Here is a 26,208-nt window from a genome sequence, read left to right as displayed (position 1 = left end):
ACTCCATGTTGACCTACCTCTTTCAGCGATTCGGGCAATCACTGAGTTTTACCTCTAGGAAGGATTTAAAGGTCATATACTCCCCTGGTCCAATCACAGCCTCCAAATAGAATAACCCTACCCAAAAAGAAAAGAAATCTCAGAGAGCCCTCTACTCTTCTTGGCCAGCCCCCTCATTGGAGTGATGGGGCCCAGAGGGCCCAGAGAGAGGAAGGGGCTTGCCCAAGGTCACACATTGAGGCCGCCTCCTCCCAGACATGGGTCCTGTTTCAGGCCAGGGGAGTGGGTGTGGCAAGGCACTGACAAGAGGTGCTTGGGCTACAACCCAGAGAAACAGTCTCAGAGCTAGTGGCTGTGTGGGGATGAGCTGGGCAGATCTGTAAGGGCGCCATGAGCTATGGGTGACCAACGCAGACCCTTTGCTCTACTGTGGATGCTCGCAGGTGGTAGGGCACACTGGGCTGCTCCTCCTCTCTAATTTGGACAGGTCGAGGGTCAGTATAAACCTGGAGCTCAAAGTCATTTTCAAAACAAACTAACAACAAGCAAACATGCCAAGTACTGTGGGTGCAAACAGTTGAGAAACTTAAAGCTTCTTCTAGACAAGACAAACTGTTACTCATTACAAAAATAAGGGTGGGGTGGCCTGCAGTTTTTTTTTCCATAATGAAAATTGGCAAATATGAAGTCAAACATAAAACAGCCCATATGTTTAAATTAAAATAATCCAAATAACAAGTCCCCGAGGACTACATCTCTGCCCCCACCCCATAATTTCTTTTAAAAAATCTGTTCTATCCTAAATTAGGCGTTGGTACCAACAGAATTAAATATTTACTTTTGCTGAGAACAACTCTTTGTTACTGGGGGCAAGGATGGAGGATAGAAATTCCTTTTTGATAAGCTACCATTTGATAGCCGCAAATCAAAATCACCCCTATCTTCCTTCTGTGGCCCACACGCTGAAGGCCCAGATGGTGCTCTGTAAGGGCCTGTGAGCCAGGGGGTGGAGCAAACAGCTCCAGGGTGGGCTGAGAGTGGGAATGCCTGAGTCCCGGACTAGCTTGGCCCCAGCATCCTCGTGGGTAAGACCAGGGGTTTCTAAGGGAACTTTCGATTTAACCATTCTTTGGTCCTACATAATTACATATCAATTCCTTTTGTCTTCACCCAAACTTCCAGAACTATTCTTGGCCATATAATAGTCACAGCCCCCACCTACCAAACTAACATGCGCCCCCCCACACATTGTCAAGTCTGGTCATTTCAAAAAGAGCAAATTATAATGTGTGCTCTTCAAATATATATTTTTTAATTTTTTAAAATTTATTTATGATAGTCACACACACAGAGAGAGAGGCAGAGACACAGGCAGAGGGAGAAGCAGGCTCCTCGCAGGGAGCCCGACGTGGGACTCGATCCCGGGACTCCAGGATCACACCCTGAGCCGAAGGCAGACACTCAACTGCTGAGCCACCCAGGGGTCCCCTTTTCAAATATTTTAAGTAACTTAGAGTTTAGTTTGCAACTCACAGAATCATGCAGTGTCAGGGCTCAAGAGGCCCTTCAGATTTCCCCAGCTGAGTCCTTCATTGTACAGATGGGGAAACAGGCTCAGAGCTAGATCTGGAGTGCACGTTGGCTGACCCCCCAGGTGGCTGTTCTTCCCACTGCAGCCCTAGGGACCCCCGCCCAGACTCAAAGCTGGTTCTAAACAGTGAACCTTCCAAAGGGAAAGCGCTAACTGCCATGATTTCCGATATTGGGTTGATTACTTGACCATGCCTACAAATGCTGCAGGCACCTACTTACACCTCTCCTCCCCACCCAGATGAATAACGAAGCAGAGGCAGGAACATTCCAGGGAAGGACAGAGACAGCGCCGCTTGGCATAAGGACCCAGTACTGAATACTCATCCTCAACGAGATCCTTATGTAACCACCCCTGGCAAATCTGGCTTTCCTCAACAAAAGGAACAGGGGATGGGGGGACACCTCAATCGGTGTGTAAGCCAGTTCGAAGCAAACCAGCACTCATCTCTCCATAAAGTAGAGGGACAGCCCAAGCTCCCAGCAACATACTCCTTTCCCAAAGGTTCTACCTTGAGGGTGGGGAGATGGGCATAACCAGATCTGCAAGTGTCTGGTACTGCACAGCAAGTGGCCCGGCAAGGCCAGGACATCCTCTGAGGGTTCAAATGCCTTCCAAAACCTGCTCTCCACCCTCTCGGCTGATTTTCAGGACCTGAGCATCCATTCGGGCCAGGTTAATCTGATGACAGGGTTATCTTTAAGAGAGGTAAAAGCCCTTACTGTAAGGAGCCAGAGGGCCTGGAAGAGCACAGGCCCAGCAGGGGCCAAGGACATGCCCTCATGCTCATCTGTGCTCCTGCACATCCCTGCTCAGAGCCTTAGTTTACCCATCTGTGAGTCATGAGCCCTCCTGGCCTTGCTATGAGAAGGCTTTCTGCATTTGTAGGGTTGGATGCGGATGACGGAGGGGGTTCTCAGAATCACACCCGGCAGACCCCTCCCCTCCTCCTGAGGCTTCTCTCCAAAGAGAACATGAGGCTCCCAACCCTCAGGACAGGGTCCTGGCCAGGCCCCCAGCCAGGCCCACCACCCAGTTCTCACAAGGAGCTGGCCAGACCTTTTTAGTTATTTCGGGGGGAGCCAAAGACCCACTTTGACCTCCTGATGCCAGGTGTGACAGTGGGAATGTAGAAAACCAAACCAAATCATTGGCCTTCTCAGATCCCATTTGCTAACCTCTGTGGCAGGCAGATATGGAATCTCCTCCAGGGCCCTAGGCCAGACACACACAGCCAGGCCCCACTCAGCAGCTGCACAAGCAGGATCTCTAAGCATGCAAGGCCTGCAGAACTGTCGAGATCGCATAAACACTGCCTGCCTTCCCAAGCCAGAGAGACTCTTTTGTGCTAGTTTGCTTGGGTGTAACTCACACAATGATCAAACAAAGGGAAAAAAGGACTTTAGACCTGATTTTCCTTTGTTAAATTTCTCAGGTCAAATGAGACGGCAACATGAAGAGTGACCAGTGACCCTAAAGAGAGCAACCCAAGAGTGTGTCCTGAGCCTGATGTCTACAAGACCATCTCACCGATTCTAGCCCTTTTGAATCTCCCACGATGCCATTAGGCTGGGCAGGACTGGCATTCCTGCATCCCCATCTGTCCACCGAAGACACTGCAGCTCAGGTAGGTTCAGGGATTTGCCAAGAATCCCACAGCTGTTCGGTGACCTTTGCTGGAAGGCAAAGCTCATTATTCTTCCCACCACATCATGGTGTTTCTATAGCCATGTGGTAACAGGGATGACCGAACAATCTGCATAGCCCCAGGCACTACATCGAGGTTTCTTAACCCGTCTCAAAGATCCCTGAGGGAATCATGGATAGGCTTCCAGAAAGATCCATGAACCCCGGAAATTAAAAGCAACATTGCATATTCTTGTGTGGTGGTCCTTAGACCACAACTTTCATCAGATTCCTAAAGAAGTGTGTGACCCACAAAAGGCAGGGAGCCATCCCAGCTCCAGCGAGACAGGAATAATTTTTGGTATGATTTGGGGCTCAGGAGACGGGCTGGAGTCGGCCTCCCTGGGGGCAAGCTCAGGAGAGCCCTGGCAGCCAGGTGGTCCTGGCTGTTCTCCAATCTCATGAACAGAACAGCTTTACGCAGGGCACAGTGCCACTTTGGTGGGTGGGGGGTGTCCAAAAGGACCTCCCCAAGCCCTGAACACCTCCCACAAGTGTCCTACAGAGCAGATGCTCTCCAAGGCGTGGCAACCCCAGCATCCCATAATTCAAGTCAGAGGTTCCAGATTCTCCCAAGAAAGGGAATCACACTAAAGACAAACAGGGCTGAGGAGGGCAGGGGTTGCTCAGGACCCAGGAAGTGCAAGGTGGGGGCACTGAACCCATATATGCTCTGCTCAGGATTTTGCCAAGAGCCAACCCATAGATGTGACCAAAGAGGCCAGAAAGCCTGTCCCCGGCCATGTGGGGAGCAAGGGCTCCAGAGCCAGCCCTCTGTCTGGGTACCACCTTCCTGAAAGGATGTGGTGAGGATGAGAGACAACATCAACTTCTAGTCCTCAACTTCTGGAGTGACACGCGCTCTCAAAGGCAACGTGCTTCTCCTTCCTGAGACGAAAGGAAGAGCCACCGCGCTTCTCTGCCCCTGAGACAGGTGCACACATGAGAGGAAAAGTCAGGCTCTCCTGCACAACCTGCTGACCTGGGGCTCAGCCTCCTGCTGTGGACTCCGAATAGCACCAGGCAGGGGGAGCAAAGGATGCTCTGAGGGCCTCCAGCCCCGGGTCCGGGTCCGAGGAGCCAGACCTCCCCACCGCCCCAGAGAGGGGACAGGCCTCGGGCTCCCACACCCACTGGTGCTGTTCAGCCAGAGAGGACAGACGAGGTTTGTAGGGCTGCCAAGGGGCTGTCACTCTGGGGGGATGCAGGGAGGAGGAGGGAGGGAAGCCCTTGGGGAGGCTCCCAGTGAGGGGAGCCCTTGGGTTTAGATTTTCTTGGTGTCGCCTGGGGAGTAGACCGTGGGGGGCTCCAGCTTGACCTCCCCGGGGCTGCAGGCCCACCACCCAGCCTTGGAGAATGCCAGGCAGGGCCCCCGTCACGCTCCAGGGCGAAGCACAGGCCACAGGCGGGGTGACAGGAGCACCGTGACCCTCCTCCGTATTGTCAGGGCTGTGGCTGCCACTAACCCAGTCCCGCTCCTTACCCCGGCGCTGGGGTGTGCCTGGAAACAACCAGATCGTGTTCACTTTCATTCAAATAGCAGCACCAAGATTTGAACACCAAGTGTGTCAACTTTGACTCCTTATCCCTAAAATGAACTTTAGAGTGGCAGCGAAATGAAATGGCATACACTTCCTTGAGCTTTTGTGACAACATGTTCACGCACCAAACTGCGAAGAAAATGTAGTAATTAGAGGTTAAATTAATCCTTGACAGACAAGCGTTTTAGTAACACTGTGGCCTCCTCCCCAAACCTAGCATAACGCGTGCCAGGCCTTCACGTGACGCTGGCAACCACACCACAAACTACCGTCCCACTTAAAATTCCGAGGTCGACGCTGGAACTTCCAGAGGCAGATATTAACACTGAGATCTCATTAAGAACAAAACCCAAACAATCCCCAAAACTGCCAACAGAGCCCACCCAGCCAAGCCCTCCAAGGGCCGGGCTGCCCGACTCTCCATCATCAGCTGGAAAACAAGACCAGACACACTCCTTTCTGAGCGCCTCCCCGCAAAGTCCCAGGCCCCAGATTGCTCCTTAACTTATAACCTGCTGGCTTCACCAGTTTAGCCTGATTGCAAGGCGCCCTGACGAGACCCATGAGCCATGCACGCCACGAGCCCACCTCTTCTGCTCTTCCTCAAAAGGAGAGGTCTGTGTGCCCACAGGAGGGGTGCAAAGTGGATGTTCCGGACTCAGATGGTTGACCCAAGAGTCAGTGTCCCCTCGGGAAAGTTGGACCCCACCCTGGGCCTCATATTTGTCTTCTGTAAAGTCACAAGGCTTAACTCTTCCAGCTAGAAAGTTCTCCATCTTTCAGTGCAGGAGTTTGTAGGTGAGTTGGGGCATCCATGCCAACCGTGGGCAGGAACTGTACTCAATAGACTAATGGGGCCATACAAAGGAAGGCAGAAGGGCTTCCACCTCCTCCCCTCTTGTGTCACTGAGCCTCTAGAAGAAGCTAGGGGTAGGGAGTTTCAAGTTCAAACACGGGGCAAAATACGAAAGCAGGTGCCACTCGCTAACTCATGCCCCGTGGCATGCAGCGGCCTTTCCTGGAATGGAGAGAAATGTGTCCTGATGGCCTGGGGTCCAGGTGCTTGGACAGGTGGAGGGAAGGGGGAGACACAATGGCCAGCTGGCCAGGCCCCCTTCTAGCATGATGGAATCCTGCACTCAGCCCCATCCTCCTCTGGGCCTCATGGAAGAGTTCTGTGCTCAGAAAACAGCATCACCCAAACCCCCACTTAATGGCTATTTACTGGGCAGATCAAGAAGCAGGGCACCCCGGGAGGGGAAGGCAGCTGAGCCCCCCACCCGAGGAAATGAGGAGATTTCCAGGCTGAGACCCAGGTGGTAGAGAAAGGGGCGCTGGATGCCCCCCGGGGTCAGAGCATGACTTGGTTGCTATGGGTGAGCTCCTCCTCCACCATGGTCCAGGAGACCCCCCCAACCCCCCGCATGGTGTGGCCAGGGAGGGAAGGAGGCTCTGAAGCTGCGGTTCCTGGGAGGACCCGAGGAACCCTTCTAGGCAAGGAAAGTTCTCGCAGACTTTGCAAAGGCTTTTTCTTTCTGGTGCTCCTTAGGCCCTGTCTCTGGAGGCTTTTACTCTGGGGAGCCCATCGTCAGCAAAGTCCCTCACTATGCCTCACCCTGGGAGATGTTTTGGGGTTGTGACAAATGTGATTGCTTTGGAAAATCTGGAGAGGTCAGATCCTAGGTGGGGAGGGGGGACTTGAGGCCCAAAGGAAATCAGGAAGGCTCTGTAAATAGGGGGAATAAAGAAAGCAACAGGGTGGGGGAGGGAAGAAACACAACTCTCTTGCTTCCAACCCTCCCCTTGCACAAAATGCAAGGGCTGGTCATTCAGAGCAGGACACCCCTGGGACCATGCATCCCCAGTGCCCGCAGGTAAAGACTGTATACCACATGCTACTGTTCCTCGCCTCCACGGGACCCCTGACCAACTGCCCAATGGCTCTGTGAGGCCCTTTCTTCCTTTGCTACTGTTGCAGCCAAGTGACAACAGTGACAACAGCAACAAGTAATAAGCCTTGCCAGACAATCCCATCAGGTGCATGCAGATTCAGGAAGCTTCCCTGCTCGAGACCTGAAGATGTTTCAGGACTCAGTGTCTGCAAAATCAGACTGCTTCCAAGTGAGCTTCGAGAGGCTTCTCTCCTGCCATACAGCTGACTGATGCTGCCTAGGTTACCCTGGGTGGCGGCGCTGGGAGGGGGCTGATGGGAATCAGTTTTATTGTGCTGGTGCATAGTAACGGGCTCCTGCTCCCCGCCATCTATCTCCCTCCCTGGCCACATCTGTCTGCTCCAACAAACACTCAGCCTTTTCTGCTTGGATAAGGAGATTTTCTAGTTACATCCATTATATGTGTATCAACATTTATGGCAGCGAGATAATTGCCAAAGAGCTCAGAGGATAAAAGGTCCTTCTTCATAATGTTCGCACCCACCCCCCACGTTTAAAAAAAAATCAATATTAAAATCAAGCAGGACAGTGGCAGATTCTTGCATGGCCGCTGTGTCCTCAAAGTTGGAAATGTGATTTGAAAAAGACGAACAAACACCCAGCTGGAAGAGGAAGAAAAGAAAAGGTTCAACGGTGAGTTCAGAGCCCAAACTCCAGCGAGGGTGGCGTGAGTGCAGACGGAAGGCCTTTTTGTCCTTGAAACCTTTGCTAAATAACTGCAAAGCAGCAAATCTGCTCTCTATTAGATGAGTCCTTTGGAAACATGCCAGTCTAATTTCAAAGAGTTTAGATCCTGTTATCTGTAAACCAACTCAATGATTAGGAGGCCTGAGATCCCCAGATTACAGGTACGGGACTAGAAGCCTTCCAGAATGCCTCCCAGCCTCCACCCTCTCTGCTTCTGGGGGAGAAGTTCACACCACCAGCAAAAGACACAGAGAAGGAGCACTTCTCACTTTCATATTGTTTTGCTTGGCCTTCTGCCATTTTTTTTTTAACTCCTCTGTCTTTTTGCTGTCCCTCCAAAGTTCAGCCCCATCTCTTTGTCTGTGTGGCCACTTTCCCCAAAGGTGTTTTTCTTTCCCCGAAAAATGACTATTTCATTTACAAATTGCATTGTGTTCGAGCTGGAAGGAACTCAGACTTTCAGGTCATGAGGGGGCGGTGGGGTAGGCAGGAGAAGCAAGGAGCCGGGATGGACTTGCCCAAGATCACTCAGCTAATTAGTGGAGAAAGTATTCTAGAATACAAGTTTGCCAGCTCCTGGGCTAATTATCTCTCCAATGCACCGCTGCAGAAAAAAAAGAGGGGGGGAAGAAAAAGAAAATCCGACTCTTTAAAAAAATAAAAAAGAAAGAAAAGGTTAACTGCATAGAGGAAGCCCCTTTAAAGAAGAAGCGTCGTCCAACTATTGACAGAACCACTGGTCTAAGATCAGTTTCTGCCCAATTCATAAGCCTGGAGAGTCACTGAGTTTCCTAGGGATGATCTATTAACAGGTGCATTTTAAGCCTTAGGTGATTTGCTTAAAATTGGGGGGGGGGAGGGGGATGATATTAAACATGCTGGCCAGGCTTGAAAAAAAGTCCCTTTCCTTATTGAAAAGGATCAACAATAGTCAATCTCTTACCTCAAGGTGCCCTGAATGTGTAGCCCCCACCCCCACCCCAGCAACAGGCTATTTCCTGGTTGAGTTTAAAAATTCAATGACGTTCCTGTTTCAACCCACACATCTGTGTCACTGTCAGCGTCAGTGGCAGGAAAACAGACGAAGTCACCCTTTGCTAATGATTTCCTAACATGGAATTTCCTTGTATCTCCTCAAGCCTTTCTTCTTCTAAAGCCAAACTGTTTCCCCCCCCTCTCAAACACACTGTACTGCAGGAAAACTAAAATGGTCACGGCCGGAAGGGATGATTTCTAAGGAGATCTTATAAGGAAGCGCTGCAGATCTTTGTGATATTTTTAATGTGTGTGCGTTGGGGGGGTGGGGTGGGGGAGAGCTGCTAGTTTTTCTAAAGCCAATGTGAACAAAACGGAGAGATTTTTCTCCCAGGCATCTGGGAATATCTCAACCCCTCTCCTGCCTCCCTCTTCCCAAGTTCCACTTTGAGCAACATTCTTTTATCAGTATTAAAGGAGACACACGCATGGTCTGCTCGCGTGGGGACCAGGGGGACAGAGGGCAGGGCAGCACCCAGAGTAGCGGACAGGCGGGTGGAGGACCAGCAAAGCACAAAGCCATGGAGGAGCCCATCTCCTCTCCCGTCTGGAGACCATCCCATTTTAATATGCCAACTGGTCATCTAGAGAAAAGAGGGATGTTACTTTAAGGCAAAGAAGCTGATTAGCTGCTCTGGCTGGCAGCAAACAGCTGGTCTGTCCGGCAGGTTCAAGGCCATTTCAGCTACTCTCTTATGGAGGCACCATATGTTCCATCTCGCACATCAGCAGCTTTATTTTCCAATGATCTTGCTCCAGAAGGGAAGCACAAAAGGGGGAGGAGAAGGTAGAAGCCGCGGTTTACCCTTTGAGTACTTTCTCGTGGTTGTAGGTGCAGTTGGGATGTGTGTGTGTGTGGGGGGGGGCGGTGGCGGTGAGGGGGACGGGACGTTAGGGCTTCACCTTCGATTCCAAAAACGAGAGAACAAATGTGTGACCAACACTGTCGCATAACGTCCAGAGATGGGAGTGGAGTGGATGGGGGGAAACAGGCAAAAAGGTACAAATAATTTGCCCCCCGTGAGATTAAATGGGAAGGGGGTCGAAGGCGGCGAGAGATCCAGAGATCGAGATCAGATCGGGAGAAATTTGACTTCGCTCTTTGGACCCCGCCCCCTTCTCCTTATTTGTCAATTTTTCTTATTGTCACTATTCCTTTCCCCAACAGAACAAACTTTACGAGTGGAGCGGACGGCTTTGGCGAGGGCGGTGGGGGCGGAGGCGGGCCAGGCCGACGGGGGGCGAAAGGTTACTTCTAACAGGTTTAACATTCCTCGCTGCAGTCCGAGTGCCCATGAGTTGGGGGGGCAGGGAGGGCAGGTGTAGGGGATACGGCCCCGCTAAATTCTCAATCCAACTAATGCCGGTAGCCCACGCGTCCTGGACACCCCCAACTATCCCGCGCTGGGTCCGCGCAGAGGCGACACAGCGACCCACGGTCCGGAGGTGCTTCCCCGTCCCCGCGGCCCGCCTAGGCTGCGCGAACCTTCGAGGCGCCGGTTCCGACTGCCTCCGGGCCTCCAAACAAAGGGGGACCGCGGAGCATTTAAGCCCCGGCGTGGGGGGGAAGGGGGGCTGCGGGGAGGGTGGCCGGCGGGAGGGCGCAGGAAGGAGTGAGGAGCGTAGCCGCAGGGTGGCGAAAGCCTCACAGTCACGGCCGTCGTCTCAGCCACCCGCGGGCGCGACAGCCGCCCGGAGCCGGGAGGTGAGGGGCCCGGGCTGCAAAGCGAAACCGAGGAAAGGGCGCCCCCTATGCCCGCGCCCGGCGAGCGCAGCGGCGAGTCGCATCTGCCCTTCCCGCGGAGCGTGCTCGGCCTCTGCGTCCTCCCGCTCGCCGCGCAGCCCGCCGGGCCGTCCGGGCCGCTGGAACCCCGGGGGTCCGCCGCGGGCAGGCGGGGCGCGCGGTGGGCGCCAGGAGCTCGAGGGCTCCCGACGCCTGCTGGGGTGCCCGGGGAAGGTCTTCGCAACACAGCCCCCTCCCCCACCGCCTACACTTGCCCTCCTGTCCCGAGCGGCTCGAGGCCACTGGGAGGCAGCCGCCCCCGCCCCCTGTCTCTGCGTCCCTTTCCCCCTTCCTTCTCTCCAGCCTCCTGGGAAACAAAGGGGCTTTTTATAAAGCGGATTGTTGGCGGCTGCGGCGGCGGGGGTAGGAGGGAGGGGGGATCTATAAAGACAAGAAGAGGTGGGGTGGGGGGAGAAGCTGCGCGGCCTCCGGGAGCCCCAAGCGGCCCGGCGGCCGGGAAGCCCCCGCGGGTGCGCGGCCCACCCCGCCCGGCCCGTGGGCACTCGGGCGGCGGCCCGCGTCTGCCAAGGGTTGGGCTGCGCCGCTGCGATGCTGCCCGCCGGCTCGCCGCAGCTGCCCGGGAGGGAACACGATCGCCGGGGCCGCGGGGCAGAGGCGGTGGAGACCGCACGGCTCCCGCGGGGTTCTCCCCGGGGAGACCCGGGCCCTCTCCCCGCCAACTCTTTCGAAATTGCTTGGGCTCGGGGAGACTTTGCGTCTTTGTTCCAGCGCAGCCGCCTCTCGTACGCTCGGCTCGCTCGCCCTCACAGACAATGTCCCGGGGCCGGCCTCGGTCGGCTACCCGCAAGCGACACGTTCGCGGTGGGGACGGCACCCCGGGGGGATTCCTTCTGCTGCCAAACAACGACGACAAGCCACCCTAGCAAGTGGAGTCCCTGCTCCCCACGTCCCCCAGCCATCCTGTGCTCCCTCCCGTGCACACACTCACACCCACACTCGGGGTGCCCGGCTCAGCCGCACTGAGCTGCGCGAGCACCGTGGGGCTGAGCCCCCGGCCCGAGGTGCGTCAGTTTGCTCGGGTTCCGACGACTTCAGGGCAGTTTTCTGGCAGGCTAATCCTATTAGCGTCTGCTCAGTCCGCGTTTAATCACGGATCAAAATCAGACGGTACGGCCAGCTTTCCAAGTGGCTTCGGACACACTGCATCGGGACAGAGCCTAGCCGAGCCAACTGGCCCAGAAAAGTATTTGGCGGCGCTCCGGGGGGCTTCCCGCCCGCCCTTGCCGGCGCCGGGCGCCGGGCTCTGCCGCCGCTCCGAGGCCTGGGAGCTCCGAGCGCGGGGGCGCCGGGAGCTCCGGGCAGGAGCCCAGTCGGGGCTGCCTTGAGCCGCCAGCTTCGCTCGGGGCTGCTCTCCAGAGGAGGATTTGGCAGGGGAGGGAGCGCCAGGCAGCGGGCTCGGCGCACGCACACTCCACACTCCTGCTCAGTGGCGGCAAAGCGGGTTGGGGTGTGTGTGTGTAGGGGGGGCTGTGGAATCCTTTGCCCAGCGCCCACTGTCCACCGGCCCAGGCTCAGGGAGCTGGCATGCGATGGGAGCGTCGCCGGTGGCATCCGGGCGCCAGCGGCCCGGGGGGCGCTGGAATGGAGTGAGAGCCTCCCGGTGAGCCCGGGGGGCCAGAGAAGCCCGGGTGGCTCGCGCCCCTCTGCCCTCCGCTCCCACCCCCCGCCCGCCCCGCCGCCCCCGGCACTTCACTGCCCCCGCCTGATTCCAGACACCCGATGGGCGCCGGGGAGCGGGCAGAGGCCGAAGTCCCGGGCGACGGGAGCTGCGCTCAGGCCGGCCCCGGCCAGTTCGAGAGGGGGGCCGGCCGCGCGGAGCGCCAGGTGGGCCGTGTGCTCGCAGCAAACTTTGGGGTCCCTCAGATCCTCCGCGACGGGAACCACCAGTGCGGGCCACAAGTGCACCCCGGAGCCCCCAGAGCGGCCGGACCTCCCGCTCCCGCCCTCAGCCTTACCGTGCTGCGGAGCTCCCTCGGCGGCGGCGGGGGCAGTGCCCGAGGGGCGGGCGGCCGCCGGCGCAGGCAGCCTGGCCTCGGGCACCCGCCGAGCGGCCCGGCCCGGTTGCGGATCACACCCTGGCTAGCGGCCGGTGCCCCCGCGCCCGCCCGCCGCCGGCTGCTTCAGCTCGCGGCCAAGTTCATGCCGGCGGCGCTGCAGTGGCGGCCTCAATCTGCTCGCTCCATTCCCACCGCCCGGCTCCGCGCCGCGCGCCCGGAAGGTGGAGTTTCGGGGGTTTAAGTTACTGATAGGCATTTCTCACTGCTGTGTCACTCGGGGAGGAGGAGACACGCACGCCGCACACTCACACACCCTCACACTCACGGCGACGAGCGGCTCCGGCCTTAAAGGGGAAGCTGCGCTGCCCCGCCCGCGACCCCGGCAGCCCCAAGCCCCGAAACGCCGAGTTTCCAGGCCGGATGGGGCCGGGGCAGCGGAAGCGCGGCGGCCGCCCCAGGGGCCTCCCCGGCCCTCCTGCCACTCTTCGAAAGGGAAAGCGGCCGCGGGCTGGCTTCCCTGTCGTCGCCTCGGTCCTCCGGTCCACTGGAGCCGGGGCAGCCGGGAGGGCGGGAGAGGAGGACGGGGGCCGCCGCCGCACTTACCTCGGAGGCTCCGCGCGCAGCAGGAGGCAGTCGGCGCCCTCGGCGGCAGGTGGACCGTCTAGACGGTGCGCTGATGGCGAGGAGCGACAGCGGGGTGACCGAGAGCCCCTAGGCACGAGCGGATGGAGCTCGCCCGAGGGCAGCAGGAAGAGCCCTGCGTGCTCGGGAAACCCGCACGCGGCAGGTAGCCTTCCCGCGTCTGGGCAGAGCAGGCTGGAGAGCCGTGCGCGCCCCTGACAGACGGAGAGCAGCGGGGAGAGCGGGAGCGCCAGCACTCACCAGCGACAGGGCGAGACAGCGCGCGAGACTGGCAGACACCGAGAGGGGCACAGGGAAAGACGGAAATCGAGAGAGGCACCGGCAGACCGACAGAAAAGGACGGAGACACGGGGCTAGAGGAACACCAGGAGACAGAGTGGGGGGACACAGAACGACAGCAAATCCCTGGGAGACACCGGAGCGGCACAGGGCAGGGAGTCTCACCGTAAACTAGCCTGTCCAATCCACTCCCACCCGCGGCACACACACCCCTTTCCCATTCTGAGCGGAGACTGACCCCAGGGCTGGGGGCTGGAATCCCCCTCCTCCCTCGCCCTGGGGGGGGGCGCGCTCACCTTCAGTGGTGGCTGTTGGATGGGTAGCGCCTGTCCCACTGGCGCCGCGTCTGCTAGCTGGCTCTCGCCCGGACAGCCAAGCCGACCTGCTGTGACGGCAGTGGGGACCAGTGCTCTCAGGTGGCAGCTACTGAACTGCACCCCCCAGCCTACTGTCCTCCTTCCCCCCTCCCATCCCCCGCCCTCTCCCTCATCCCCTCCTACACTGCCCGTCAGCACCACCACCAGCACCCCCACCCCACCTCCCCGCAGACCTTGTCTGTGCTGCCCGCCACTATGCCCAGCCAGGAGCCCAGGCGCGCCAGCCAGGCTCCCGCCCCACCGGCCCGGGCGGTGGAAGCCCCTTCCCGAGCTGGGCGCAGCGGTCCGCTCACTGCCAGGGGTTACCCCGGGGCAGACACCTGCGGCTTCTGCAGGAACATGAGTTCCTTGTGAACCGCCCGCCGGCAGGAGCGCGCTCTCCGCCCTCTGCCCTCGTGCGGAGGCCGGCGGCTCCCCTCCCCCCCCCACCCGGGGACTGGCCTGCGCCCCTTCTCCGGGATCCCCGGCCCGGGTCCGTTTCCTAACCTGGATTTCCTGGCTGGTAGCCGCCGCTGGGACTGAGCTCGACCCACGGACGCCGGCCGCGTCTGGTCCGACAGCAGCAGCGCCCGCGAAGCCCCAGAGCCCAATCACAGCTCCTGGCCGCACCTCGGAGTAGCTAGCGACCTGTCTCCACCACATCTGGTCGCACTCGGCCGAGCCGCGGGCCAGGAATAAAGGGGTGGGCCCGCCGCCCACTCGGCCCCTCCTTCTCCCTGCGCCCACGCCCTCGGCCCTCGGAAAGCGCTGGGGCCCCCTATGAGAACCAACCAAAGTCCCTTCGTGGGCTACGTAGGCGAGATGGAGCTGGGCGCCTGCCTCCCAGCGTTTCCCAAAGTTCCCAGGCTGAGCAGCGGCGTCGGCGCCTACCGCGAGACACAGGTGTCAGACTCCCTCTCCGGAGCCCCGGTGCGCCAGGGCGAGCGTGGCCCCACCAGGCGCCTTGCGGCTGCAGGGCTCAAGCCCGACTGTCGGATAGGAATCTACCTTGGCCCGGTCCAGAAGAGGCTACTCTGGAGAGGGCCAGCGGCCTGGAGAAGTTACCCCTCTCTGCTGAAGGAACCCATCGCACCCCCTACCTTCACCCCAGACACCCCTGGCCTGTCCCTTCTTGCAAGTAGGGACCATCATCCAAGAGACACCATGTCCCCTTCAGCGAAAGAGAGCTCCCGTGTCTTGAAGAGAATCTCATTAAACACAGCAGACCGGGTGTGTGTGTGTGTGTGGGAAACAGCAGCGTGTGTAATGTCCATACCCCCGAGTGTCCTGGGAGCCTGTGAGGTGACAACTGCACCTGTGTCAGATGGCCAGTTGCCTGCTTGGCACTGCCACCTGGATGGCCACTAGATATCTCAAATAGCATGTGGCCTGAGCAGAGCTCCTGGTCATCCCCAAGCCAACCTCAGCTAATGACAGCTCCATCATTCAGGTTGCCCCAGCTGGGTTCCCTGGAACCTTCCTTGATTTCTTCTCTGACACTCACAGCCCACATCCAGAGGGGCAGACAACTCTGGTTCCATCTTCAAAGGGCACCCACAATCCCAGCCTTCCCTTCTTCTCCATCCACTACTCCCCTCAGGCCCTACCATCAGCATCTCCCACCTGGGTTACCCCAATAGCCACCTAACAGGGGGCTCTGTTTCCTACCTCCCCCAGTCACCACCTCCCTCAATCCCCGTCCAGTCCCTGATGTCTACACCCCTGCAGTGGCTCCCCAGTTCACTAGGTAAAAGTGAATTGCTTCTGGCGGCCTAGAAGGGCCTGCATGACATGTCCCGGTCCCCCAGTCTGGATGATATCCTCTTCCCTTGCTCGGCTAGCAAGCTCCAGGCTTCCCAACTCTTCCTTAACACACCAGGCACGTCCCTCAGGGCCTTTGCACCCACTGTTCCCTCTACTGGAATGCATTTTCCCAGAAATCTCTGGGGCTGGCCCCCTCATTTCCTTTAATATGGACACAAATGTCACCTGGCCTCCCTATGTAACATTTCAAAGCCCCACACCCATCCGTGGCACTTCCTCTCGCCTTCCCTGCTTTGTTTTCTCTTTAGCACTTAGCACCAGCTGACCTCTATAGGTTTGAACCCAGGAGGGCTACCGCCAGGGCCTGCTCTACCCTCTGCTGTCCTCGCAGCTCCTAGCACAGTGCCTGGCAGCAGATACGAATGTTGGTTGGATTCTATTTTCTTGGAGCTCTTCAGGAGACCCTGGGGGTCCTGGACTTGTACACACACACACGGGGAAAGGGGTCCATAGCAGTGGCACGTCTTTGGTTTCCTGACCTGAGCAAAGGGTGGAGGTCAAAGAGCTTTGCATTAGCCATGACACCAGCCTCAGGTCGGGTCGGCGAGTGGCACTGTGGTCCAGGTGTGCCATGGCTTTCAGTGATGATTAGAAACAGGTTCCCTGTGGTTGCCACCTTGGGTTGGTGCAAGATTGATGGGGGAAAAAGGAGAGGAGGCCAGAGACATAGGCTGGATGAGGGCCTTCTCCACACTGAAGAGACTGGCGATGAGACCCTTTTGTCACCCAAAATGCAGACCAAGTCCGGAGCTAACAGCTCCCTACAATTACTGAGGCTCAGTCTGTGTTTTATCCACAAGAATCCCTGTACACAGCGCGGTTTAAGCCATCATCATCCCGACGTTCTAGATGAGGAATCAGGAGACTCAGAGAGGTGAAGGGCCATGTCCGGGGTCACAGCTTGAGAGCTGCAGAGCAGTAAACAACTGGGCCTCAGAGCTTAGGCTGCGTCCACCTGCAGTGTGGCCATCCGCATTCAGCATGTGCAGTCCTGGGTCCAGGTGACGAAAGGAATCTCACAGGGCTCTCGAGGCGCTGCTCTTTTCCTGGGAGAACCTCCCGGCCTTGCTGCCAAGAGGCCGCCAGGACTTCGCCATAGCTTGGGCTATGCGGGTCCAGGGGCATCATGCCAAGGCTGATGCGGGTCCAGGGGCATCATGCCAAGGCTGATGTGGGTCCTGCCTTTGATTTGCCCCAAACCTGGAGCTCAAGGGTTATGAAAACAGTCAGTGGCCATCTGTCCTATTCCTATGAACACATACTAAGTTTTCCTGAGTTTTTGTGACAAATGCTGGGGGCCTAAGTGGGCCTAGAATTTGGAAAACAGGAGTACTGACTGCAAATAAACAAACATCCGGTTGCTCTGTTCTTCATTACTCCTCTGCTCCAAAGCATTCTGTGGCTCCCTACTGCCCGTGGCACTCCATCCCAGCTCCTCAGGCCGGCATTCAATGCCCTCCCCTGGTGGGCCACGGCTTCCCATTCCAGATTTCTCACCTGTTGCTTTCCCAGGTGCCCCTGGGCCTCCTGCCTGGCTGGACTGTTAACTGGACACCAAACAATTCCTGGTTTTTCCTACCTCTGCATATTTGCCCATGCATTTCCCCTCCCTAGAATTCCAGCTCTCCTGTCCAATTCCCACCTGACCTTCGGGGCTTACCTCAGAAGTCTCCTCCTCCGTGAAGCCCGGCCTGAGACCCACCAGAGTGCCGTGTAGGTGCCCTCCCTCCCTCGGCCATCCATATAGCCCCTTTGTATCTCGCTGGTTCTACAGGACCCTACCCCCGGCTCTGCCCACGTCCCTGGTTTACCAGGGACTTTGAGGATTCCCCCCAAAGCCTATGTGATGAACTCATGCTAGAGGGGGTTCGAGATGCCCTCTGCATGAAAGAATCCAGATCCAGAGGGAAGGAGAGAGGTAATGGACATGGCATCTTCCTCCTCACCAGCACCCCCCCCTCCACTATCCATATATAGAGGTTGTCAGCTGTGCCCATCTGGAGGTCACCGCTTTCTCCTGCTCCTCCGCCTCTCCCCTGCCTCCCAGCCCCCTGTAGCCACACTCCGCCCATGCAGAGGCTCTGCCCCGCAGCCTGGGCTCTGAGTTCTAGGTTCCGAAAGCACTCCCTCAGGGCCTGGTGACTTCTCTGATATTCCTGATCCTGGTGGCCACAGCAGACTGGAGGCCACACCAACAGGGACCAGGACAGACAAATGCCCCAGCTGTCTCCTGAGTAAAACAGGGTCATGGTAGTACCTGCCTTACTGCAGTGGAGTCTATACCTACAAGTGGAGTTTCTGGGTCATATGGTAACTCCATGCTTAAGATTTTGAGTAGCTGGACACCTGGGTGGCTCAGTGGTTGAGCATCTGCCTTCAGCTCAGGGCGTGATCCCAGGGTGCTGGGTTCGAGTCCAGCATCGGGCTCCTGCAGGAAGCCTGCTTATGTCTCTGCCTCTCTCTGTATCTCACGAATAAATTTTAAAAATCTTTTAAAAAGATTTTGAGGAGCTGACAAAATGTTTTGCCAAGAAGTTGCACCATCATTTCACTATCTCCCCAACAATATATAAGGGTTCCACATCCCCACCAACATCTGTAATCTGTCTTTTTTATTATAGCCACCCTTGGCGGAGTGGCTGGCACATCGTAGGTCATCGGTCCTCAGAGAGGAAGCTACTATTATGATTCTTGTCCCCAAACCCCCAAAGACAGGAGGCAGGTGTTGAATCTAAGATGGCACACGGTAGGAGGAGAGCTCGGGTCCCACACACAGGTACCCACACCCTGTGATATTGGGCGAAACTGGGAGCATTTTGATATGCCTGACAAAAGGTAAGTCTGTGCCACGTAGGAAGCCAGATTGGGGCATTTGCAGAGGACACGTGGCCATTTCTGCCCTGCTGGGGTCCAGGAGAGCTGCTGGGAAATGAGTTGAATTATTTCTCACCGTGTTCTTACATAATTCTAATTTTTTCGGGGACGTCGGTGGTGGTAAGCATTTTTTTAAAAATCACAATGGAAACAAATGGGAAATTGTTAAAACATTGATTGTAATTTCCTGGCAGCTTCACTGACTTACAAAAAACAGGAACCTTTAAGAAAAAAGGCCCTCATTAGCAAGCAAGCAGTTAATTAAGGGGCTGTAGAATGGCTTGCATCGATTTTACCGTGAAGCCAGAAAACTGTGGCTACAAGTCAATGGCACCCAGCTCCTTGCATACCATGAATGCCGCTTCCAGAATGCCATAGGTGATACCATCAAAGCACAAGTAAGGATGGGCATTGGTTATTTAAACAAAAATGGATAAATAATTTACGGAATTAATGTAAATCCAGATGGCTGTCAGTTCTCCTCTTGTACCGTACATACAGCTGAAAGACATTGTCAAAGCATTTATATAGAAAAAAGTATGCAGATGGCTTGCTAATTATTACTCTTTATGCAATGACATTTTTTTACAACAGCACAGGCACGACTCAGGCCCCACATGGGAAGAGGCTCCATCCACTGTTCTAGGACCCTTCAGACCATTTGCAATTTTGTGATTAAAAAAACCACACATACAACAAAACCCTGGCCTGTGGCTGTCCTAGCAACCAGCTAGGCTGCGGCTGCACCAGCATCAGGACCATTCGGAAGGTTAATATGCCCTAACACCAGGGAACTGGCCAGGGCCCGGCCTTGGGCAGGCGCACTGTCCAGGCAGACGTTTAGAGAAAAACCAAACAGTGTGCTCCTGCTGTTGTGGGTTTGGAACATACAATCACATTAACAAGAAAAGCAGCTAGAGCGTAGGGCACACCTACTATGCGCCCGGCCCTATGCTTCCTACCATGAGCTCGATGAAGCCCTATAAAAACTAATTTCAGGGGCACTTGGGTGGCCCAGTGGTTGAGCGTCTGTCCGCCTTTGGCTCAGTGCATGATCCCGGGGTCCTGGGATCGAGCCCCACATTGGGCTCTCTGCAGGGAGCCTGCTTATGTCTCTGCCTCTCTGTGTGTGTGTCTCATGAATAAATACATTTTTAAAAATTTAAAAAGAAACCTAATTTCAGAGCTGAGCAAACAGGCTCAGAGGGGTTTGGCACCTTGTCTGAGATCACACCGTTATTCACCAGCAGAACAAAGATCTGAGTGTCCTGGGCGGTCTGGAGCTCAGCAACCTCTATAGGATCCTGTTAAAATAAAGCTCACCAGGGAGGAGGGAGGTAACCTGTGCTTCCCTAGCTTACTAGCTCCATGCCTGGCGTTTGGCTAGTTTGCACCAGCTCATAAGAAAGGATTGCTACAGTTTCAGAAATGTTGTGAACTTGTTGATGACTCATTGGTAGCTTGGACTTGGCCGGGGCAGGAGTACCTACAGAAATGGGCAAATGCTGCAAATCAGGGCTGCTTGTTAAACATTTACCAACAGACCATTGCATGCAGCCGCTACAGCTGGACGGCCTGGTTCAAATCCTGGCCCCCTGCACTTACCATGTGGCCCGGGGCAAGTTTTCCAGCTTGCAAAATGGACATAACAACAGGGCCCACCCCATCGGGTTGTTGCAAGTTTTGTAAATAAGAATCCCCGTGAAGTACCTAGCACAGTACAAGTGATCAGTCAGCGTTAGTTGCATAAATAAGTGCACTGCGCCTACTGCTAATTGTTATTATTATTACTATTATTACTAGTATTATATTTGGCAGCTATCCACTTTCCTCTAGAGTACAGCAACATGTCCTAACTAGTCACCCTGCCTCCTGCCTTTTGCCCCATCCAATGCATCTTCCTCACAGCTGCTAGGGGAAATTACTAGAATACAGAGCTTACCTCATTCTTCCCCTGCTTAAAATATATCCATGGCTTCCAATTGCCCTCGAGGAAAGGTCTCTGCTCCAAAATACTGAAATTCCTTAGCCTGCTCAGGCTACCATAACCAAGAGCCAGAAACTGGGGCCTTTAACAGTAGAAATGTACTGCCTCCCAGCTCTGGAGGCCGGAATCTCCGGTCCAGGGGTCAGTAAGACTGGTTCCTTCCGAGCGCTGTGAGCGAAGGGCCTCTTCCAGGCCTCTCTCCTTGGTTTGTAGGTGGCCGGCTTCTCCCTGTGTCTCTTCACGTTGTCTTCTTTCAACATATACCTTTGTGTCCAAATTCTCCCCATTTTATAAGGACACAGTAGGATCCGATTAGGGTCCCACCTTAGGCCAGTGTAATGACATCTGCAATGACTGTGGTTCCAAATAAGTTCCCCTTCTGAGGTGCTGCTGGTGGTTAGGACATCAACATGCAAATTTGGAGTGGGGGGGAAACAATTCAACCCATCACCGTCTGCCCTCTGGCCCCCAAAATTCGTGTGCCTTTCTCATATACAAAATACATTCAACATCCCATCCCAACATCCCCCAAAATCTTGACCCATTCCAGCACTGACTCTCAGTTCAAAATCTCATCCAAACGTCATGAAAATCAGATACAGGTGGGACTCAGGATATAATTCATCCTGGGCCAAAATCCCTCACCATTTGCGAGCCTCTGGAGCCAGGTAGCGCATCATCTGCCTCCAAAATGTAATGATAGCTATAATGGCTGTTTTTAGGTGTCATCTTGACTGGGCTCTGAAATGCTCAGATAGCTGGAAAAAACCCCCACCTCATTACTGGGTTTGTCTGTGAAGAGGTATGTAAGAATCAGTAGATCAAGTAAAGAGAACCACCATTTCCAGTGTGGGCAAGCACCATCCAATCTGTTGAGAACCCAGATGGAACTGAAAGGCGAAGGATGGGCAAATCCCCTCTCTCCTCTTGAGATGGGCCATCCATCTTTTCCTGCCCTTGGGCTTTGGAGCAACTTGTTCTCGAACCGTCAGACTCCCAGAGTTACACCAGTGGCCCCCTCGCTCTCAGGCCTCTGTGCTCAGACTGATTGACACCTCTGCCTTGCCTGGGTCTTCACCTTGCAGACAGCAGATCCTGGGCCTTCTCGGCCTCTGTTCTTGTGAGCCCACTCCTGTGGAAATCACCCCTTGATTGATCGATTGATCAAACGATATCAATATCCTGATATCAATAGATCAATTGATATCAGTATCCTGTTGTTCTGTTTCTCTGGGGAACCCCAACTAATACAGTGGGGCAGGCATAGGGTAGACACTCCCATTCCAAAAGGAGGGATCAGGGATCCCTGGGTGGCGCAGCGGTTTGGCGCCTGCCTTTGGCCCAGGGCGCGATCCTGGAGACCCGGGATCGAATCCCATATCAGGCTCCCGGTGCATGGAGCCTGCTTCTCCCTCCGCCTGTGTCTCTGCCTCTCTCTCTCTCTCTCTGTGACTATCATAAATAAATAAAAATTAAAAACAAAACAAAACAAAAGGGGGGATCAGAAGGAAAAAGGGGATCACGAGTCCCAAGAAAGTCTGAACCCTAGCAAGGCCGATTACATTCGAACTGAACGCTTGAGAATAATCCTTTGGCTCAATGGCCTGTCCTCCGGGTTGGCCCCCAGCCTCCTCAAAGACAACACATGTGATGGACACAGCAAACAACTGGTTGTTGCAAAACACATTGTTCTTTCACACCTCCACGCTGGGCGCATGGTGTTCCCTGCAGGCAGCAGAGAGCCCTCCTTTCCCAGCTTGCTTGGGGCACTCCTCCGCAGCCGCCAGGCCTCAGCTGAAGCCTTAGCTCTCTTCTGGGCAGACTTGCTGACCCACCACCTCCCTGAGGCCCAGGAGAAGGAGCTGTCCCTTTACAGAAAGCACCACTAGAGTTGCCTGGGTGGCTCAGTGGTTGAGCATCTGTCTGCCTTTGGCTCAAGGCGTGATCTCGGGGTCCTGGGATCGAGTCCCACATGGGGCTCCCCGCGGGGAGCCTGCTTCTCCCTCTGCCTGTGTCTCTGCCTCTCTCTGTGTGTCTCTCATGAATGAACGAATAAAATCTTAACAAAAAACGAAAAGTGCCACTGGTGGCTGAGCTGACTCTAGCGTCCTCTTGGTTGCCTTGCCTGTGACTGCGGCTCCGGCTCTCTCCCCAGTAGACCGGGTACTGCTGGCTTTCAGGCACCAGCTCGGGTTCGTCATGCCTTCCCAGCACAGCGGCAAGCACCGAGCTGGCACACGGTGTACAGATGCCTGCATGTCTGAGTGACCACACAAAGGAGCCTTTTCCGAACACCTCCTGCGTGCAGAGTGCAGGACATGGGCTGGGCGCTCCTGGGACGGGGGCCAAGGGCACACCACCTCACACTCATCGGAGATGATAGACAAACCTTGCTGGAGAGCCGGGATGGCCCTTAGCAGCAGGTGCCGATGCCTGACACATACTACCTCACTGGACCCCACACCGATCCCGTGAGAGCTCAGATGGCGGAGTGTGGAAGCACGTAACCAGGAGCCAGCCTGTCGCAGTCCTGGCTCTGCCACTCACCAGCTGTGTGACTTTGGGCAGCTTGCTTGCTCTGTCTGTGCCTCCGTTTCTTCATCTGTAAAATGGGGCTAATTGTGGTACCTACCTCACCTGGTTGGAGTGAGGATTTAGTGAGTTAGTATCTTTTGGACATTAGCTGTTATTCATGTAGAGGCAGTGTCTACCTGCTGCTGCTGCAAAATACCTGCTGAGGGCAAAGCCTGGGCATCTGCCCAGTGACAGAGCTGTGCCAGGTGTGTCCCACAGGCCCCTCCAGCTCTCAAGTACAGGACATCTGTCAACTATATATGAAATGACTGTAGTGCAACCAATAGGCAACATGGACAAATAAATGTGGGGAGAGGCATCTTGCAGGAGGCTCCCCCTGCCGACCCCACCTCACCTGCCTCGGTGACTAAGAGGCCAATCCTGGGCTGCGAGTGGCCACTGGCTGTGTCGGAGCCGTGACTATATGCCACCACCATCCCGCCAGCGGCAAAATGTTTCTGCCAGCAGGGAAGGCCTGCTGCCTTGAGGAGTGAGCATGGATGGCGTCTGGTGGCTTCTGCTCTTCCCTGGGAGCTGGGCCCTTTGTCTCCACAGCCCTTTCTCCCAAGCACGGAGGCAAGTGAGGCCGAGAAGATGCTTTGCTCCCCGAGTTCCTTCTCCCTGGGCCACCCCACTCCTCCCCCCCACCATGTGTCAGGACCTAGGACGCAGAGCAGATTTCTTGTCCCTGAGACACTGCCCAAGGTACTTCTGAGGTGGCACTATATAGGGAATTACGGTACTGGGAATTTGCCAGGAGGAAGAGTGTGTGCTTTACATGGGACTGAAATGTCCCTGCTGTTCAGAGAAAGGAGATTCAGAGAAGAAGGGAAAAGCGGCGCCTTTTGCAGCAGCCAAATTTCCATCTTATTGCTGTGTGCCGGCAACGTGATGCTCAGAGCCAGATCACACAGGCCGGAGTCATGTTGCATCAGTGCAAAACAACCAGCTTTAGGAATCAGATCGCCTGGACCTGGTGGCAGGTGCCTGACTGGCTAGGAGGGCCACGGTGCCCCACTTCAGAGCATTAGCCTAAGCAAGCTGGCCGTAGCACTGCCCTGACCCTCACAAACAGGTATCTAGAAACTGCTGACAGGTGGCCGTGTGGGAGTCAGCTTCCTCCCCACCCCAGCTCCTTCACTAAGCCCATCCCACAGAAACCCTCCTTCCCAGGATGTGTCATCGTCCACTCCACTTCCCTGTCTGTGAAGTCACACCATGCTCCTCAAATGCATCACTTCATACACACACACACACACCCCAAGGCCTCTCCATGGGCTCAGTGAGGCTGGGGTAGCCAGAGCAGAAGCCCCGAGAAACTTCTGTAGCCCTAAAACCCTATAGCCACGAGGGACCACGTTACTCTGCAGTTGGATGAACAGCAAGCAGAGAACATTTCCTGCCCCTGACCGAGGCCAGAACTGGCTGTCCCGTGCCAAACTCCATGCCAACTCTTGTTCTTCACTCAGGCTTGTTCCTGCTAATGAAATGGCCATTTCACCAGCGTAACATTACTTAGCGATTTATTAGTGATTATTGATTTTCAACTGTGGTTTCCTGGGACTGTGGGATGGTGCAGATCGAAGGCACCCTGCCTATGGATGTCCATCTATTTGCTTGAGGCTATGGGCTCAGATGCAAGCAGCTCATCCCTCGCCAAAATCACCCAGAGAGCCAGCCAGTGCTGCTGTTTGCTGCTCAGTTTCCACTCAGTCTCTCCTGAAGGACCCTCCATCCCACTTCCTCTAAAGCCCCAGCTACAGATGGAAAGAGACAGGACTCTAAGTGGATGCTTTCATTGTTTTTTTTCATGGCTCTGACTGGATCCTGCTCCCTGGTCTCAGAACCCTGCTGCTGCCCCCTTGCTCCTCTGAGACCTCCTTCTTAAAGGAGTCCTAATCCTTTAAGTCCTACTCCTTAGAATGGTCCAGTGTCCCTCAGTTTGGCAAATGGTGGCCTCCATCCCCTGGCAGAAAGGAAGCCGATGCCTCTGGGCCAGTAGCCTCTGTTGCCTGTGGCCTTGGGCCTTCCTACCACCAGGCTCTTGGGCCTGGATAGAATCCTAAGCCAGGTGATGCAGCCCCTTCCCTGACCCCACCTGTGACTCCCAGCCCTGGCCTCCAGCCTGGGAAGGAGCAGCCACTCAACACTCCCTTCCAAGTGTGTCCTGAGCACCTTGCTCCACCACTACACAGGTCCTAGAAGAAAGATCTGGAAAAAAAATAGAAAAGAAAAAGTGGGGAGGGCTACCGACACCTCTTAGCTACCATCTCAGATCTGCGTGCCTTCACCTGGCTCTCATTCCTCCCACCTCTAAAGCAACCAGATCTTTCTGTGTGGGATCCAAGAAACTTCACGTGGGTAAGCTTGACAGCACCCCACCTCAGGCTTACATCGTATGTCTCTATCCTGAGCCTTTGCTCTTGACATCGTAGCATGGGATATTGGGGAACTTACTGGTATGCACACGTGCAGGGGTGGTAAGTTCCGTGGAGAGAACTTTGGCCAAATGGGGAAAGGAGATGAGGGATGATCACTGCCCTCCTCTCTCCCTGATCCTGAGATGTATTTCATTTGGCTTCGCAGAGGGCTCTATGGCACCGTCACACATGATGGTACATGATGAGATACCATACCCCTATTTGGGCTCTTCCCTCCATTTCACCTCTGCCCCCTCCAGTTCTCACTTCTGCTCTCTGGGATCATATTTTCCAAAAAAAGATACTTGCATATAAGCCCTTGTCTTATGCTCTACTTTCTGGAAAAGCACAGAGTTTAGCAGGAGGAAGGGCCTCCAAAATTGTGAGGATGCAATTCTGGAGCTGGATGGCAACAAGGACCCCTTTCCCAGTGGAAAAGGGGATGGTGACAGCCCCTGACATGTGGTGGCATCACGGTCATTCAGATTCTCGCCTGTGAAGCATGGAGTCATGTGGTGCTTGTAGCACTCAAACAGCATGAGGACAGCAGCACTCGGAAGGATTTGGGGGTGTCTGGCTTGTGTTACTTTGAGAAACTTGCAATAAAGACAATGACAGGCTTGGGTCAGCCTACTGTCAACTCCAAAACCCCGTGAAAGGGAGAGGGCCTCTGTGGAAGCATTTAAAGGCATCCCTGTCTCCTTCAGCTTTAGGGCAGACCATAATGAAGCTCAGACCCAATATCAAATTGTAAGAACAGAGGGTCCCAGAGAAGAAAATGGTGGGGACTTGAGACCTGAGATAGAGACCTCTGGATGGATAAGCCTGAGAATCTTGAACCCCATATTCTCCAGAACCCTCCATGCTGGCAGCCTCTTTTCTTCTGCCAGAGGAGAGTAGCCTCCTGCCGTGTGGAGACCCCGCAATGACCTCACCTGATATAGGTGCTCTGCAAGATG

General features: G+C 55.4%; 1 protein-coding gene across 9 annotated transcripts in view; it reads right to left on the bottom strand.

The window, feature by feature from the left end:
* The window catches only part of MAMLD1 (mastermind like domain containing 1), a 119,521-nt gene extending 105,374 nt beyond the window's left edge, over nucleotides 1-14,147 (bottom strand). For 2 of the 9 annotated variants that reach the window (XM_072744583.1, XM_072744578.1), the window contains exon 1: nucleotides 12,252-12,489. The gene's annotated coding sequence lies outside the window, so the exon portion shown is untranslated. Of the gene's footprint in view, nucleotides 1-12,251; nucleotides 12,490-12,896; nucleotides 13,158-13,510; nucleotides 13,600-14,077 lie in introns of those variants that run through there. The other 7 variants (XM_072744584.1, XM_072744579.1, XM_025985832.2 and 4 more) reach the window with 6 other exon arrangements.
* Between the last annotated feature and the right edge of the window lie 12,061 nt (nucleotides 14,148-26,208).

The sequence above is a fragment of the Vulpes vulpes genome, chromosome X (assembly GCF_048418805.1).
Source record: "Vulpes vulpes isolate BD-2025 chromosome X, VulVul3, whole genome shotgun sequence".
Lineage (NCBI taxonomy): Eukaryota > Metazoa > Chordata > Mammalia > Carnivora > Canidae > Vulpes > Vulpes vulpes.
This window is presented reverse-complemented; position numbering and strand designations above follow the sequence as displayed.